Below are 17468 nucleotides of genomic sequence, written 5' to 3'. Positions count from 1 at the left end.
CCACCTGCCTTGGCCTCCAAAAGTGTTGGAATTACAGGCGTGAGCCACTGCGCCCCGCCTCAGGCTCCGATTTTTCTAAATGAAAGCCTCATCTCTTACTGACCCACTGGGTAACTGAACCCTTGATTTTCATGTAAGACTGATCTCTTGGCCTGGCGCAGTGGCTCACGCCTATAATCCCAGCACTTTGGGAGGCCAAGGCAGGCAGATCACCAGATCAGGAGATTGAGACCATCCTGGCCAACATGGTGAAACCCCGTCTCTACTAAAAATACAAAAATTAGCTGGGTGTGGTGGAGTGCACCTGTAATCCCAGCTACTTGGAAGGCTGAGGCAGGAGAATGGTTTGAACCCAGGAGGCAGAGATTGCCCAGTGAGCCAAAATCACACCACTCCACTCCAGCCTGGCGACAGAGTGAGACTCCGTCTCAAAAAGAAAACAAACAAAAAACGGATCTCCCACTGGTAACAACTGGTTAATTAGTCTCTGGTTTTCTGTCCTTCTACTCAAATGCTCCAGAAGAGCTCTGTATTTAAATACGCCCAAGTATGAATCTCTGGTCAAGTGAAGACTATCTCTAGAAAACGAGTAAGTCTTCCCAAATTCATCTGCCTCAGCTAGGACTGGCATAAATCACTTTTTCTTGAATTGGTCTCCATTGCATATCCCATTTTCTTCTCATCTTTTTTTTTTAATTGCCAAACAAGATGTATGCCACCCAAGCCACAAAACGGTAGGCAACCAATTTCTGTCCTGCTACATCCAAAATTCTCTAAGGTTCTACAAATACGAGCAATGATTACCAAAGGACTTGTGCTGTAAGGGAAGAAGAGCAATTGGAAATATTCCGGCTAGTGCCAGGAGCTCTGGGGAGCCCAGCTCTGCCTGGCTGCCTGGGTCCAGTCATTCCCAAGGAGATAATGTCTATGGCTGCTGATAGGTCTCTCTGGTGACCGCAATTTCAGAACTGGGAATTGGTGGTGGTCTGATGCGTAGCCTAACAAAGGGCCAGTGTGTCTCTGTCCCAGAAATTGAGATTGTCCCAGAAATCTGAGGCCACATGATTGCCCGCAGGACAGCTCTGAGAAGACGCCATTTAGCTGATTAAAGCAAATGTTCAAACTCTCCTCCAAACCCACCTATCTACTCACAATTTGCATCCCCCCAACCCCCATCAGTCTCCTTTTTTAAAAAAAGAGATATGCTAGGCCAGGCATGGTGGCTCAGGCCTGTAATTCCAACATGTTGGGAGGCTGAGGCAGGAGGATCACTTGAGACCAGGAGTTTGAGACCAGCCTGGGCAACAGAGCCAGACCCTGTCTCTAAAAAAAGAAAGAAAAAAGAGAGAGAGAAATGCTAGCGGTAAAAAAACGTAACTTAAAGCCTGTACATTCCCCGCAGGGGGGTCTTTATGGCCTTGTATCCAGCTGGCTCTTCCCAGATTCAAAAGCAATTATTCCAAAAGAATGCTTTATGGTTAAAATTAAACCACAGTCCAAAAGCTATTAGAACTGGACTTTGAACAAATGCCAAAGAGGACAGTTATGAACATCTTCTTGACAGAAAAAGAAGGAGACCCACCAGAAGGAAGAAATCTAAAACAAACAAAAAATTAAGTAAAATGTTGAAACCTGTTCAACCACCCTACTTCAGTTAGAACGCACTTTTTAACCACATTAGGAAAGCGAAACTCGCCGTGGGTGGGGTGGAAACGCTGCCAGGTCATCCTGTCTAAAGAAACTCTTGGTCGCGCCTACCTGAGGGACGTGCGGGCGCGGCTCGGCCCCCACGAGGCGCCCCGACACCCCGCCGGCCGCGCGGCTCCCGCAGGCACAGCGCCCGCCCCGGCGAGCACCAGCGCATCACCCCGGTGACGTGGGTCACCTGCCCTGATGCGTTATTCCGCCGCTTGATGAAGAAACCAGCATTTAGGAAAACACAGAGGCGCACATTACCGTGCACGAAAACGCCCGAGGGAGCTGAGAGCTGGCGAGGTCACGAGTGCCGGGCTCCGGGCGGGGGGTGGGGCAGGGCGGCGGGGCAGGGCCGGGGCGGGAGCGGCGATCCGAGGCCGGATCAGCAGCGCCCCCTCCTGGAACGCCGGGAGCGCCGCGCGCGCGGATGCCGCTCTCCTTCCAGCCCGGCGCGCCGCTGCCCCCTATCGGACAAACGCTTTGACCGTTGGCTAAAGCAAGTATCAGACGTCAGCCCCTCCAGGTGGCAAGCACGCCTGGCCAAGCCTCAGTTTCCACATCTCTCAAATGGGAGCGATGGCAACACTATCTACCCTTGCACACCTCAGAGGGTGACCAGGAGCAAATGAAGGAAGCACCGCAGTTTCTCCCTGGGCCAGCCTCGCTGCTTAGGCCCCAGCAAAATCCGGGTCGCCTCCCCGAGGTCATCTTTCTCCCCCGTGTCTGAACTAGGAGCACAGTTATAAAACCACAGTCATGTTGTTCTAAGAGTGGCGTCTCTCTTCTAGTAGCTTCGATAACTCCACAAATGTATTTAACATAATTTTCAAAACATTTTTTCTTATAAGCATGTATCATAATTTAAATTAGTTTTCTGGCAATTATCCATTCACTGTCTGAATCCCCCACCACACTGTGAGTCCTGGGGATGCAGGGACCTCCCTGTCACTGTCATTGTTGTGTCTCCAGAATCTGCCTAGTATAGTGCCTCCCACACAGTAGGTGCTCAATAAATCGCTGTTGGAAAAATACATGGATGAAGCCTAGGAGCTGGAGGCTAGCCAGAAACAGAAAGGACAAAGTCAGATACGGGGGGAAATCCTATTTCCAGAATGGTAACTCAAGTGAATATTAAAAATGAGGCGCCGGGCGCGGTGGCTCACGCCTGTAATTCCAGCAGTTTGGGAGGCCGAGGCAGGCAGATCACGAGGTCGGGAGATCGAGACCATCCCGGCTAATGTGGTGAAACCCTGTCTCTACTAAAAATACAAAAAAAATTAGCCCGGCATGGTGTTGGGCACCTGTAGTCCCAGCTACTCGGGAGGCTCAGGCAGGAGAATGGTGTGAACCCGGGAGGCAGAGCTTGCAGTGAGCCGAGATCGCGCCACTGGACTCCAGCCTGGGCGACAGAGCGAGACTCCGTCTCAAAAAAATAAATAAATAAAATAAAAATAAAAATAAAAATAAAAATAAATAAATAAATAAACAAATAAATAAAAATAAAAATGAGGCCAAAGGCTGGGTGCGGTGGCTCATTCCTGTAATCCTAGCACTTTGGGAGGCCGAGGTAGGTGAATCATTTGAGGCCAGGAGTTCGAGACCAGTGGGGCCAACATGGTAAAACACTGTCTCTACTAAAAATAGAAAAAAATTAACTGGGCGTGGTGGTGCGCACCTGTAATCCCAGCTACTGAGGAGACTGAGGCATGAGAATCTCTTCACCCTGGGAGGCAGAGGTTGCAGTGAGCCGAGATTGCACCACTGCACTCCTGCCTGGTGACAGAGTGAGACTCTGTGTCAAAAAATAAAAATAAAAAAGGCCAGGCACAGTGACTCACGCCTGTAATACCAGCACTGGAGGAAGCCAAGGTAGGAGGATCATTTAGGCCCAGGAGTTCAAGACCAGCCTGGGCAACAAGGTGAAACCACATCTCTGCAAAAAATACAAAAATTAGCCAGGCACTGTGGCGCATGTTTGTAGTTTCAGCTATTTGGGAGGCTGAAGTGGGAGGATTGCTTGAGCCCAGGAGGTGGAAGCCGCAGGGAACCATGATCACACCACTGCATTCCAGCCTGGGTGACAGAGTGAGATCCTGTCTCTAAATAATAATAATAGTAATTAATAAAATAAAATAAAAATGAAAGGCCAGGCACAGTGGTGAGTGCCTATAATCCCAGCTACTCAGGAGACTGAGGTTGGAGGATCACTTGAGCCCAGGTGTTCTAATCCAGCTTGGGCAATGTAGGGAGACACCATCTCTATTTTAAAAAGAAAAAAGAAAGAAAAAGTGGGGATGATGAAAAAGGTTTTTAAATAGAAAGAGGTGGTGGTTGCACAACATTGTGAATGCACCAAATGCCACTGAATTGTGTGCTATAAAATGATTAATTATATGTTATATGCATTTCACCTCAATAAAAAAATGAAAGGGCAGAATTGTAATATAATCATTATGATCATTCCTGATTTAGACACTGCAAATACTTGATGAAGTCAACATAAAGAGAATAACTTTTATAGAGTGTTCTACAGTTGACATAAATGTTTTCATATAAATGATTTCATTTGTCCCTCCCAACAAGCCCATTAACTTGCAGATGAGGAAAACAGGATTGCAGATCAGTGGCTTCCTTCCAACGGGTAGGACACACTCCCACTCGGGGGCTCTGCCCTTGCGGCTCCCCGCTATGAAAAGACTTCCTCCAAACCACAGCTTCCCCCTCCCCTCTTGCTGGGCTCTGCTTCAAGAGTCACCAGAAGGGCCTTCCTCAAAGAGCAGCCCTCCTCCCCATCGTCATTCTCTCTCCCTTACCCTGCTTGAGTTTTTCTTTAAAATTCTTAGGACATATTATATTGACATTATTTCTTTTTGTCTCCTTCCACGATAATGTAAGCACCAAGAGAACAGGGCTATTTGTCAGTTTTGTTCTCTGTTATAATCCTGACATCTGGAATGGTGCCTGACAAATAATAGGTGCTTAATAAATATTGTTAAATGAATGCATTTGTTAAAGGAATGAATAACTTTGCCATGAACTTGGCCAGATCTTTTGAGGAGCCAAGGCTGTTTAGGTCACACCACAAAAACGAAATTACAATGTGATGGAGATAAAATACCAGTTGTGAGAGGCCTGTAATGAAGCGCTACCCAGTTCACTGATTGTTACCTGCGTGTGCTCCACTTATCCCCCAGGGAGGCACCTGTCTGTTGTATCCCTGGCTCCCAGCATGGTGCTAGACAGCTAGTATTAGGCACTGGTCTGCATCAGTAAGAAACAATGGATTCTGAGCAACACAAACAAGAACAGAACTGGCCACAGTGCACGTCCCGGTCCCGCCCTAAGTGTGCACATGGCGGGGAACGGGGAGTCTCTGAGGACCAGAAGAAGGAGGAAGGAGGACGTGCAAGACAGGGGTCAGAGTCCAGGGAGCAGCAGAGCATGGCCTTGTGAGCCCCACGTGATTTGTGTAGAAATGGCTCCCGATACCAAGCTGATCTGCCATGCAAACCTCGAACGATTACTTCCTATTCCCAGGGGAGAACTTGCAGGGCTAGCCTCTCGTGAGTGGAGTCAGCGTGGTCTGACAGGATGGATGACCCCTGTGCTATGGACATATGGACAGTGAGCCTCTGAGAGGCAGTGGCCACTCCATAATACTGTCCAGTGGCCTCTGAGAAATTCCTGGCCAGCAGTGGCCGCCTTCCTCCAGTTCCTGAGCCAGACAGCCAGGTGTGATGGAAAGTTGTCAGGTGTAACTCAAAGAACATAGATTAAGAGTCTAGAGGCTGAGCGGTGGCTCACACCTGTAACCAACCCCAGCACGTTTGGGAGGCCAAGGCAGGTGGATCACCTGAGGTCAGGAGTTTGAGACAAGCCTGGACAACATGGTGAAACCTCATCTCTACTAAAAATACAAAAATTAGCCGGGCATGGTGGCAGACACCTGTATTCCCAGCTACTTGGGAGGCTGAGGCAGGAGAATTGCTTGAACCCGGGAGGCAGAGGTTGCAGTGAGCTGAGATCAAGCCACTGCACTCCAGCCTGGGTGACAGAGCGAGACTCTGGCTCAAAAAAAAAAAAAAAGAAAAGAAAAAGAGTCAACTCCTGCGCTTTGCTGGCAGCTCTGCTTCCTGCACCTGTTTGAACCTATATCTCTAAGGGCACTATACAGATCGCAAACAAAAACTCACACAAGCATGAAATGTGGTCATTTGTCCAACCTGACCATGGGCACGGGGAATTATTGTTATACTTTAAATGGAACATAATATTTAATACAGATAAATACCTGTTTGCCAGTGTGGGCCTCACATTTGAACGTTATGGTACAGAAACATGTTTTCACCCTTTAACAAATCATAAAAGTTTATTAAAATGTTCTCTTTTTTTGAGACCGAATTTCGCTCTTGTCACCCAGGCTGGAACGCAAAGGTGCAATCTTGGCTCACTGCAACCTCCGCTTCCTGGGTTCAAGTGATTCTCCTGCCTCAGCCTCCCGAGTAGCTGGAATTACAGGCACCCGCCACCATGCCTGGTTAATTTTTGTATTTTTAATAGAGATGGGTTTTCACCATGTTGGCCAGGCTGGTCTTGAAAAAATGTTCTGAAAGTGAAGTTTGTTTCCTTCCTTCTTTCCTTGCTTTCTTCCTTCCTTCCTTTTCTTTCTTTTTTTTTTTTTTTTTTTTGTTTTCATGGTCTCGCTCTGTCACCCAGGCTGGAGCGTAGTGGCACAATCTCAGCTCACTGCAACCTCCACCTCCCGGGCTCAAGTGATCCTCCCACACCAGCTTCCAGAGTAGCTGGGACTACAGGCATGGGCCACCAGGACCCTCTAATTTTTGTATATTTTGTAGAGACGGGGTTTTGCCATTTGCCTAGGCTGCTCTCAAACTCCTGGACTCGAGCAGTCTGCCCACCTTGGTGTCCTAAAGTGCTGGGATTATAGGTGTGAGCCAGGGCACCCAGACTCTGAAACTGAATTTCTACAGAAAACTCCAAGCTTTGTAAACTGTGGTCCATGCCCCCATAAACAAACATGCACAGGTGTGCGCGTGCGCGCGCACACACACACGCAATCTTCCCCCACAGCTTCCTTATCATATGTCCAAAGTACGCAGCTCAAAATTCAAGCAAATTATTTCTTACAAAACAAATTTTTAAAAAATCACAACGTGATTCGCATACTGGCAATAAGCTGTTACTTGCCATTTTCCAGGGTACTATTCGTATTTTGTTTTAATTTATGCTGGTTTCAGGAACTATGGCCATTTGCCTTTTTCCTGCACTACCTGTGCAGAACCCTTCTCCCTGTGGGCACTCAAGCATGAGTGGGCATTTAGTTTTTCTCAATTCCCACAGCATGTTTTTATCTTATATTGCCTACAATTCAGAAAAGGTATTTAGCCATCAGTGGAGGCCTGGGCTTGGCATGCATTAAATGCACAAACACAGCCTGGTGTCAAAGCCAAGCTGAGTGGCGCACCTCGTGACAGAACAGCAGAAAGGCAGACCCAGGTGCCTGCGGAGGTGGCAGGGACCCCAGGCAGGCCAGGGGGGCCTGGCCAACTGGGGTGCCCAGGCCCCAGCGGAAGGAAACAGAGAGAAGCAACTCCAGTTCCTACATGGGCCCAGTGTGGCCAGATCTTCTCATTTTCCAAGAAAAGCCAGAAACTCACTTTTTAATGTGAATCTCTGCATTTCAAAAAGGTACCAATTAATTCTAAACATGGTCTTAAAATATTCTGTGAGGCAAACATAACACATCTATGGCCGATGTGGCATCAGAGCCACCTAACTGTGAGCTCTCCAGAGCAGAAGATGGTTCCAGCAGGCTTCTGCCCAGAATCGGCCATTCATTCACTGCTAACTAGGGCGGTCGCTTCACCTCCTAGTCACATGGCACTGAAGACCCAGCCAGCTGGTAGAGCTACCACATAGGTCCAAACCCTCCTCACACCACCACTTACTACCAACACATACTAGCTATGTCGTTTCGATTGACCACTCTGACGGGCTTCAATGCCACCTATAAAATGTGGATAATAATACAATCTTGCTTATAGGGTGGTTGTGGGATTAAGTGAGATAATGCGTGTAACGTGCCTAACGCAGAGTAAGCATTTCACATCAGCTACTGCTATCCATGCGCCTGGCACCTCCTTCCTCACCATCCATTCACATTAATCAGCCAATTCTGTTAAATGGGACATTTAATATTCTCTCAAGTCTTGTTTTTATTCCTCCTCTGTCTGCTGTAACTCATAACCTCATCCTCTCTACCCTGAACTATTTATTTATTGTGTGTGTGTGTGTATAAGTGTGTGTGTGTGTGTGTGTTTGAGACAGGGTCTTGCTCTGTCACCCAGGCTGGAGTGCAGTGGTGCGATCAAGGCTCACTACAGCCTCAACCTCCCAGGCTCAAGTGATCCTCCCACCTCAGCCTCCTGAGTAGCTGGAACTACTGGCATATGCCACCATGCCCAGCTAATTTTGTTTATTTTTGTAGAGATGGGGTCTCACTCTGTTGCTCAGGCCAGTCTGGAACTCTTGGACTCAAGCAGTCCTCCTGCCTCGGCCTCTCAAAGGGTTGGGATTTCAGGCTTAAGCCACCTTGCCAGGCCTGAACTACTTACCATAATGATCTAGTAATCATATCTCCACTTTACTGAGTGCCCGCACACCATGCCCCGGTGACTCCATCTCTAAGCCGGACTTCTCTATGTGAAGCACAGATCTGATGGCATCATCTTCCCTGTCACCTACAGAACAGAGTTGCAATTCCTTAATCCTGCCTTTGAGGCTGCCTCCCCAGTCTGGCCCTAGGCTCATATCCTGCTAGTTTCTTTAAGATTCTCTCTGCTCTGGACTGGGCGTGGTGGCTCACGCCTGTAATCTCAACACTTTGGGAGGCCAAGGCTCAGGTGGATCACCTGAGGTCAGGAGTTTGAGACGGGCCTGGCCAACATGGTGAAACCCTGTCTCCACTAAAAATACAAAAATTAGCCAGGTATGGTGGCACATGCCTGTAATCCCAGCTACCTGGGAGGTAGAGGCAGGATAATTGCTTGAACCCGGGAGGTGGAGGCTGCAATAAGCCGAGATTGTGCCACTACATTCCAGCCTGGGTGACAGAGCGAGACCCTGTCTCAAAAAGAAAAAAAAAAAGGCCAACGCCAAGAGCCTGGTTTTACACATTTTTTGCATCCCCAGAGGGCACACGGTAAGTGCTCACTGTTTGCTGAATGAATTAATTGGACCAACTAAGAATGCATTTTAACCAAAAGTTAATGTTACTTGTTTTTTGTTTGTTTGTTTTGTTTTGTTTTTTGTTTGAGACGGAGTCTCCCTCTGTCGCCCAGGCTGGAGTGCAGTGGCATGATCTCTCCTCACTGCAACCTCCACCTCCTGAGCTCTATCAATTCTCCTGCCTCAGCCTCCTTAGTAGCTGGGATTACAGGTGCGCACCACCACACTTGGTTAATTTTTGTATTTTTAGTAGAGATGGGGTTTCACCATGTTGGCCAGGCTGGTCTCAAACGCCTAACCTCCAGTGATCTGCCTGCCTCAGCCTCCCAAAGTGCTAGGATTACAGACATGAGCCACGGCACCCAACCAAAAGTTAATGTTACTTTAACACATTCTGTTACAAGAAACAAGGCTGGGACTATACAAAGAATAAAATAATAAAAATTTTAAAAGTCATCCATGCTTGGCCGGGCACGGTGGCTCATGACTGTAATCCCAACACTTTGGGAGGCTAAGGCAGGCGGATCACAAGGTCAGGAGATCGAGACCATTCTGGCTAACACAGTGAAACCCCGTCTCTACTGAAAAATACAAAAAAATTAGCTGGGCATGGTGGTGGGCACCTGTAGTCCCAGCTACTTGGGAGACGGAGGCAGGAGAATGGCGTGAACCTGGGAGGCGGAGCTTGCAGTGAGCCGAGTTCGTGCCACTGCACTCCAGCCTGGGTGTCAGAGCGAGACTCCGTCTCACAAAAAAAAAAAAAAAAAAAAAATCATCCAGGCTTGAGCCCAGGAGTTTGAGACCAGCTTGGGCAACATAGCGAGACACCATCTCTATTTTATATACACACACACACACACACACACACACACACACACACATAGATATATATATTTTTTAAATATACATATATGTGTATATACATATATAAATGTATACATACACATATAATTATACATACATATATGTATATATACTTAAATATACATATATATAATATATAAAATCACTCGAGCCCTGGAATGTGTGTGTTTTGGTTAATTTTAGTAGAAAAGGGTATTACCTATGCAAAGCTCTAGCTACCTAGATAACTGAAAATATCTGCACTTACGAGGTAGTTGGCATTTGTCACGGTATCTTGGTCTTCATTTTTCTTTCTGTGGCCCTGGTGAAATGTGTCTGATATCCCAGGAGAAAATGCAATCCAAAGAACGAATGTGGTTGTCTGGTTCATCATTTGTATACTGTGCGGTGCAATCTGAGAGATTTTCACAAAGCCAAAAACTGCCCAAGTATGACCTCGTGCCTGTGCAGTCCTCTTATGAAAGAGACGATTCCCCGGCTCTCAGAGAGTTTCCAGAGGAGGCTAGGAGTGATGATCTCGGGATGGCAGAGATCTAGGAAAGAAAATAAATGTCATTGTTTTTTGACATTTATATGTATATATATAAAATTATTATTATTATTTTTGGAGACAGAGTCTCACTCTGTCACTCAGATTGGAGTGCAGTGGCACAATCTCAGCTCGCTGCAACCTCCACCTCCAGGATTCAAGTGATTCTTGTGCCTCAGCCTCCCAAGTAGCTGGGATTACAGGCGTGAGCCACCACATCTGGCTAATTTTTGTATTTTTAGTAGAGACGGGGTTTCACCGTGTTGGCCAGGCTGGTCTTAAACTCTTGACCTCAGGCGATCCGCCCACCTCAGCCTCCCAAAGTGCTGGGAGTACAGGTGTGAGCTACCGCACCCCGCCAACATTCATATTCTTAAATATTTGCCACTGAAGCGCTCATCCAGTAAGCATGCGCCGAATGAATGGAGGGGGTGCTGCACAGCCTCATTCCCTACCCCCATTCACGATCCCAGGCCTTGCTTTGGCAGGTGAGGAAGCCAAGGTTCAGGGCTTGTCTGGTAGGACTAGAGGAGGCCATTCAGCAGACAGAGCGGTTTCCAGCTCAGCTCTGGAGTCAGGCTGCCTGGACTCTGTGCCTGGCTCTGGCAGTGTCTAGTGGGTAGAGTCGATGGAGTAATAATAGTTCGTATCTCAAAGAGCTATTGGACTAAATTATAGAGAACATGTAAAGTGCTTAGCATGGTGCTGATTAAATTACTCTGATTATTACAAGAATTCAGTAAATGTTAGCTATCATAATCATTTGTCAAGAAGATCCTACCATGAGGCTTGAGCCATCTATAGCTTACCTTTACAACTCTGCCCACTCCCTATTAATATCTCTTTATTGTCTAACAATGGGATCAGAGTTCCTAGAAAATGAAAGAGCAAGCTATCAGCTTCTCCCCAGTAAAGAAGCAGAAATAGCGGAGCTGGGGAGAAGCAAACAGGTCTCATACACAGAACACCTGGTTGTGCAACTGGCTCGGCTTAGAAATAGATCTGGACTCTCAATGGCCATGCAGGAAGGAAGAAAACAAAGGCGCACGTCTTCAGGCTGCTGAGGGAAATTCTATACCCAGAAAAACCTCAAGTACAAGTATGGAACAAAGACAGTTTCAGGCTTTTGAGGTTTCAAAAAATGTGACATTCTAAGAAACGGTAAATTATTATAGCAATTTCTCAATAGATATTAAATAGTACTGAGATTGATAAAGTCACTGAATATGACGGGTTGATTTATTCTGCAAACATATGCTGAGTGCTACTATGTGCTGGTTACACACTGGACTAGAGAGGGTAACCAGACAGACACATATTGCTGCCTTCATAGAGCTCATTTACATCTTAGTGAGGACAGATAGATGTAAACAGCTACAATGGGAAAGCTCTGAGTCAGAAGGTGATGAATATGATGGAGAAAGAGAAGCCAGGGCCTCTAGCCTCAACTTCCAGGAACTGGAACTACAGAACTACAGGAACTACAGCAGACAGATGAATGAACTACGGCTGGGTGCGGTGGCTCATGCCTGTAATCCCAGCACTTTGGGAGGCTGAGGCGGGCACATCACAAGGTCAGGAGTTCGAGACCAGCCTGGACAACACGGTGAGACCCCGTCTCTACTAATAAATACAAAAATTAGCCGGGTATGGTGGTGGGCGCCTGTAGTCCCAGCTACTTAGGAGGCTGAGGCAGGAGAATAGCATGAACCCAGAAGGTGGAGCTTGCAGTGAGCTGAGATCATGCCACTGCACTCCAGCCTGGGCAACAGTGCGAGACTCTGTCTCAAAAAAAAAAAAAAAAATTACCAGCAACTGATGGCTTAAAACAACAGAGGTTTATTCTCTCACAGCTCTAGAGGTCAGACGCTAAAACCAAGGTGCTGGCGGAGGCCACATCTACAGAGACTCTGGGGAAGAATCCATTCTGTGCCTCTTCCAACTTCAGGCGACTATCGGCACTCCTTGACTCGTAGCTGCATAACTCCAGCCTGTGCCTGGGAGGTCACACTGCCTCCTCTCCGTGTGTCTGTTCTCCTTCTCTTCCTCTCTCTTATAAGGACACTTGTAATGGCATTTACGACCCACCTCTAAAGTGTGCCCTTCTCTCAAGATCTTTAACTTAATTACATCTTTTGCCATATTAAGGTAATATTCACAGGTTCCTGGGATTAGGAAGTGAATATATCTTTGGTGGACCACTTTTGTGCCTACTTTAAGGAGTAAGAAAAATGGGACAGTCACTAGAGGGAAAGGTAGGGTACAGAGAGGTTTTTTGTTTTTGTTTTTTAAGATGGGAAAAGTTGGTGGGGTGCAGTGGCTCATGTTGGTAATCTCAGCACTTTGGGGTAGAGGCAGGAGGATCGCTTGAGCCCAGAAGTTCAAGACCTGCCTGGGCAACATAGAGAGACCTCATCTCTACTTTAAAAAAAAAAAATAGCTTCGTGTGGTGGTGTGCATCTGTAGTCCCAGCTACTTGGGAGGCCGAGGAGATTGCTTCAGCCCAGGAGGTTGAGGCTGCAGTGAGCCGTGATCATGCCACTGTACTCCAGCCTGAGTGACAGAGTGAGACCCTATCTCAAAAACAACAACAATGACCAAAAAAAAAAAAAAGTTTGGAGATGGAGCGGAAACCAACTTGGCAGAGTGGAGGTAGCTGGCACTTAAGTGCTTAAAGGTAATAGAAACGAAAAGTTAACAGTTCATTCTACTTATCCCCAAAAAAGTTCAGGACATGGAGGGACCAGATACCTCAGATGGAAGGAAAAAGGCATAGATCTGAGAATGAGAAATTATTTAAGAGTCTGTATATAAAGCAGTTAAGCTCACAAACCCCCTCCCCAACATTTTTAGCTGGGCACCAACTCCCATAGCACAGCAGAGGGTTTACTCTTTGGGGAAACTGAATCTGAGAAGCACCAACTCAGGGACACCAGGCACAGCTGAAGGTGGAGTGAGCACTAAGCTGAAAACAAGGGACTGGGTAAAAACATATGTAGCAAGTGGTGGCTCCACAGCCGTCTCCCCCAACCCTGCTGCTGTAACCTCTATAGCAGGGGCCATGCAGATATCCCCCAGACAGACTGGAGAATTCTCTGTAGAAACCAGATGGTCCCTTCAGTGAGATTTACAGATTCTGATATTTGTGTGTAGCCAGTAAAATATCCTGCTTGCTTCAGTTGCCACAGAGTGAAGCCCATAGATCAACAAGCCCCAGATTGTGCTTCTAATTGCCTCTGCTTAATGCCTCATTCTTAAATATGGACAGCCAAAGATCAAACATTTGAGGAAAACTTCCAACAATACACACACACACAAAACGGAGTGGGGGGAAGCAGGGGAGGGGAACTCAGGGGAAACAATAAGAAAAGCAGAAGAAAACTTAAAAACTGGAAAAACCCTTGGAGAGCTAAGAGAACAGACTCATGAAACAAGAACAGAAATACTATATATAAAAAAAGAAGCATGGCTGGGCACGGTGGCTCACACCTGTAATCCCAGCACTTTGGGAGGCCGAGACGGGTGGATCACCTGAGGTCAGGAGTTCAAAACCAGCCTGACCAACATGGCAAAACCCCGTTTCTACTAAAAATACAAAAAATTAGCCGGGTGTGGTGATGCATGCCTGTAATCCCAGCTCATGCAGTGAGCACGGGAGGCTGAGTCAGGAGAATTGCTTGAACTGGGGAGGCAGAGGTTGCAGTGAGCCAAGATCACGCCATTACACTCCAGCCTGGGCGACAGAGCGAGACTCCAGACTCCATCTCAAAAAAAAAAAAAAGCAATCAATGAACAACAGAGTTAAAATGTAAAATTTCAATAAGAAGGATAGAAAGATACAGTTAGTAAAGTTGAAAGTGGATCTCACGAAAATAGAGATGAGATTGGTGGTTACTGGAGGCGAGGAAGGGTGGAGGAAATAAAGACATGTTAATGAGTAGAAATGTACAGTTAGATGGAAGAAATGGGACCCAGTGTTCTATAGATCAGTACGGTGACTGTAGTTAACAATAATCTATTGTACATTTCAAAATCACTAGAAGAGAATAATTCAAATGTTCCTGGCATAAAGAAAAGATAAATATTTAAGATGATGGATATCCCAATTGCCCTGATTTGATCTTTACACATTATATGAATGTATCAAAATATTACATGTACCCCCAAAATATGTACATCTATTATACATCAATTGTTTTAAAGTTAATGAAGTTGCCCAGAGAATAGAATAAAAAGAGATGGACAAAAGGAGAAAAAAAGATAACAGCTATAATTCAGGGTCCAACATCCTCTAGTAAAGCCAGAGAAAATGGGGTGAGGATGCAGGTTGAGTTAGGGAGTGGAAGCAAACAGGTAATTTACATAGAAAAGAAAAACACTATCTATAGAATTAAAAGAAAAGAACAAAAAGACTTATAAATAGCAATACTTGGAAGTTAGAAGATAGTGAGGGAATTAGCCAGGCATGGTGGCACATGTCTGTAATCCCAGCTACTTGGGAGGCTGAGACAGGAGAATCGCTTGAGCCTGGGAGGCAGAGGTTGCAGTGAGCTGAGATCGCGCCACTGCACTCCAGCCTGGGCAACAGAGCAAGACTGTATCAAGAAAGAAAAGAAAGAGAGAGAGAGAGAGAGAGACAGAAAGAAAGAAAGAAGGAAAGGAAAGGAAAGGAAAGGAAAGGAAAGGAAAGGAAAGGAAAGGAAAGGAAAGGAAAGGAAAGGAAAGAAATAATGAAGGACATACCAACAAACACAATCACCATCATGGCATGTGGCTTCTTACGTTTTTTCTCACTTCTTTCTTATCTCCTCTCCTGCTTTTGTTACTTGGGAGCCCTTTATTCTTCAGGCTCCTCTTTCAGAAATTTTGCCCACTTCAGTCTGCACCTTCTTCCACAACCCTCAAAATCTACCCTTTATCCTGCTGCAATTCTGCATCTCATACACCCCATCATGTGTCAGACTAAATCCTTCTAGCCCATCCTCCATCCTTTTCTCAAACATTTCCTTATGAGCTCCCAGTCACAGCTTTTCTCCCAATATCCAAGTGTCCTCTGTCAACACGTTACCAAGTCTTCTCTTTCTCCTCCATATGTTCCCACTTCCCTCTGAACCAGACACTCCTCTTTGCTTCCTTTGATCCTGGCCTCCGCCTTCAGCCCCAGCAGCTCTTCTTCCTCACTCTCTTTTATTTTAGGCTCAGACTCTCTCCTTTCCTTTCTCAACTTTACCCCTTCAGTGTCAATAACGTTCTGCCTGGCTCTAATTTCTCCTCTGACTTTCAGTACTTCCCCTGTCTGCCTCTTTCCTTCTTTGGTGTCAATCCTTCATCTGCCTCAGTCACTGGTACCTTCACCTGTAATATCTTTCTTTTCCATAGAAACAGATTCATCAGTGATATCTTTCACTTCACTCAAGATGCCCCCCTCAACTCCCACTCCTTTCTCAGTCCCTTGTAGTTCCTCACTCCTTTTGACACTTTCAAAAGGAATTTCCATCTCATCATCAGTAAATGCCATCACTCTTTCATCGCCAGTAACTTCTACCACTTTTTCAATGTTCTTCTCATTTATGCTCCCCATTCTTGAACCCTCCAATTTCTCCCCGCTGGTCCCTAACTTCTCCTCACTAGATCTCAGCTTCTCCGCACTTGACCCCAGCTTCTCTCCACTCAACCTCAGCTTCTCTCTGCTTGATCTCAGCTTCTCTCCACTGGTTCCCAGCTTCTCTCTGCTTGATCTCAGCTTCTCTCCACTCAACCTCAGCTTCTCATCACTTCTTCCCAGCTTCTCTCCACTCAACCTCGGCTTCTCTCTGCTTGATCTTAGCTTCTCTCCACTCAACCTCAGCTTCTCATCACTGGTTCCCAGCTTCTCTCCACTCAACCTCAGCTTCTCTCTGCTTGATCTCAGCTTCTCTCCACTCTACCTCAGCTTCTCTCCACTCTACCTCAGCTTCTCTCCACTCAACCTCAGCTTCTCATCACTGGTTCCCAGCTTCTCTCCACTCAACCTCAGCTTCTCTCTGCTTGATCTTAGCTTTTCTCCACTCAACCTCAGCTTCTCTCTACTGGTTCCCAGCTTCTCTCCACTTGATCTCAGCTTCTCTCCACTAGTTCCCAGCTTCTCTCCACTCCATCTCAGCTTCTCTCTACTTGATCTCAAATTCTCTCCACTTGATCTCAGCTTTATGCCACTGGACCTCAGCTTTACTCCACTGAATCCCTGCTTCTCTCCCCTGCACACCAGCTTCTCACTAGTAGACCTCAGGTTCTCTACACTTGATCTCATCTTGTCTGCACTCGACCTCAACTCCTTCTCATTCTGTCCCAGTTTATATCCACTGGATCTCAAGTCCTCTCCACTGGTCCCTACCTTCTCCCCAGCAGACCTCAACCTCTCTTTAAACCCAGACCCTTTCATAGGCCCTGCTGTCATCCCTGCACTCTTAGATTTAGCCCTTATTTCGTGTTTGACCTCTTGCTTTCCCCAAATCCCCCTTGGGCTGTCTTTCCCCAAATCTGCTGAAGCTTGTGATGCACTTGCTCCACGGTACAGCAGCTTCACATCCATCCTTTCCTGACTCGGGCATGACTTCCCTTTCAAGATCGTCTTTTCCACATCTTCCAGTCTCCAGTACTCAGACTCCAGCTTCGGCTTTTGAGTGTTTCTAGTCAGGAGCTCCACTCTCTTCCCAATCACCATGAGCCCGTTCCAAGGTCCCCAGGTTTTCTCTCGCAGCATCGGCACCCCCTTGCAGCCCCGCTCCAGTGGCGACCGTTCGCGGACCCCGGCCTCGCTTGGGGCGACCTGGCCGCGGGACTTGTGGAGCCCTCTAGTCCTCCTAGGCTGCTTACCCCGCCGCTCCCTCCCGTCCAAGGGCGGAAACCTTAACAGAGCCGCCTTCTCCACAGACATTGTCCCCTGCCCTCGCCCCTGGTCCACCACCCACATCCCCACCACTGCTTCCCATTCCCCGTCCCCATCCTGCCACCCTCACCCTCTTCCCCTTCCCCTTCCCCATTGCCTGGTGGGCGCCAAACTGGGCGAGTGCGCACGCGCAGGTCGCACGTGGCCGTTGGAAGGAGGGGCCCGGAACGGCGGCACGGGGTTGTGGGGGGGGGTAGGGGTCAG

General features: G+C 47.1%; 1 protein-coding gene across 13 annotated transcripts in view; it reads right to left on the bottom strand.

The window, feature by feature from the left end:
- LOC112135488 (uncharacterized) overlaps positions 1–17458 on the bottom strand; it is a 44517-nt gene extending 27059 nt beyond the window's left edge. For 6 of the 13 annotated variants that reach the window (XR_010141700.1, XR_010141701.1, XR_010141706.1 and 3 more), the window contains exons 1-3: positions 15080–17325; positions 10055–10340; positions 8331–8456 (exon numbers count right to left, since the gene is read on the bottom strand). The gene's annotated coding sequence lies outside the window, so the exon portion shown is untranslated. The other 7 variants (XR_008511565.2, XR_010141710.1, XR_010141703.1 and 4 more) reach the window with 7 other exon arrangements.
- Positions 17459–17468: the final 10 nt, after the last annotated feature.

The sequence above is a fragment of the Pongo abelii genome, chromosome 9 (genome assembly GCF_028885655.2).
Source record: "Pongo abelii isolate AG06213 chromosome 9, NHGRI_mPonAbe1-v2.0_pri, whole genome shotgun sequence".
Classification (NCBI taxonomy): domain Eukaryota; kingdom Metazoa; phylum Chordata; class Mammalia; order Primates; family Hominidae; genus Pongo; species Pongo abelii.
This window is presented reverse-complemented; position numbering and strand designations above follow the sequence as displayed.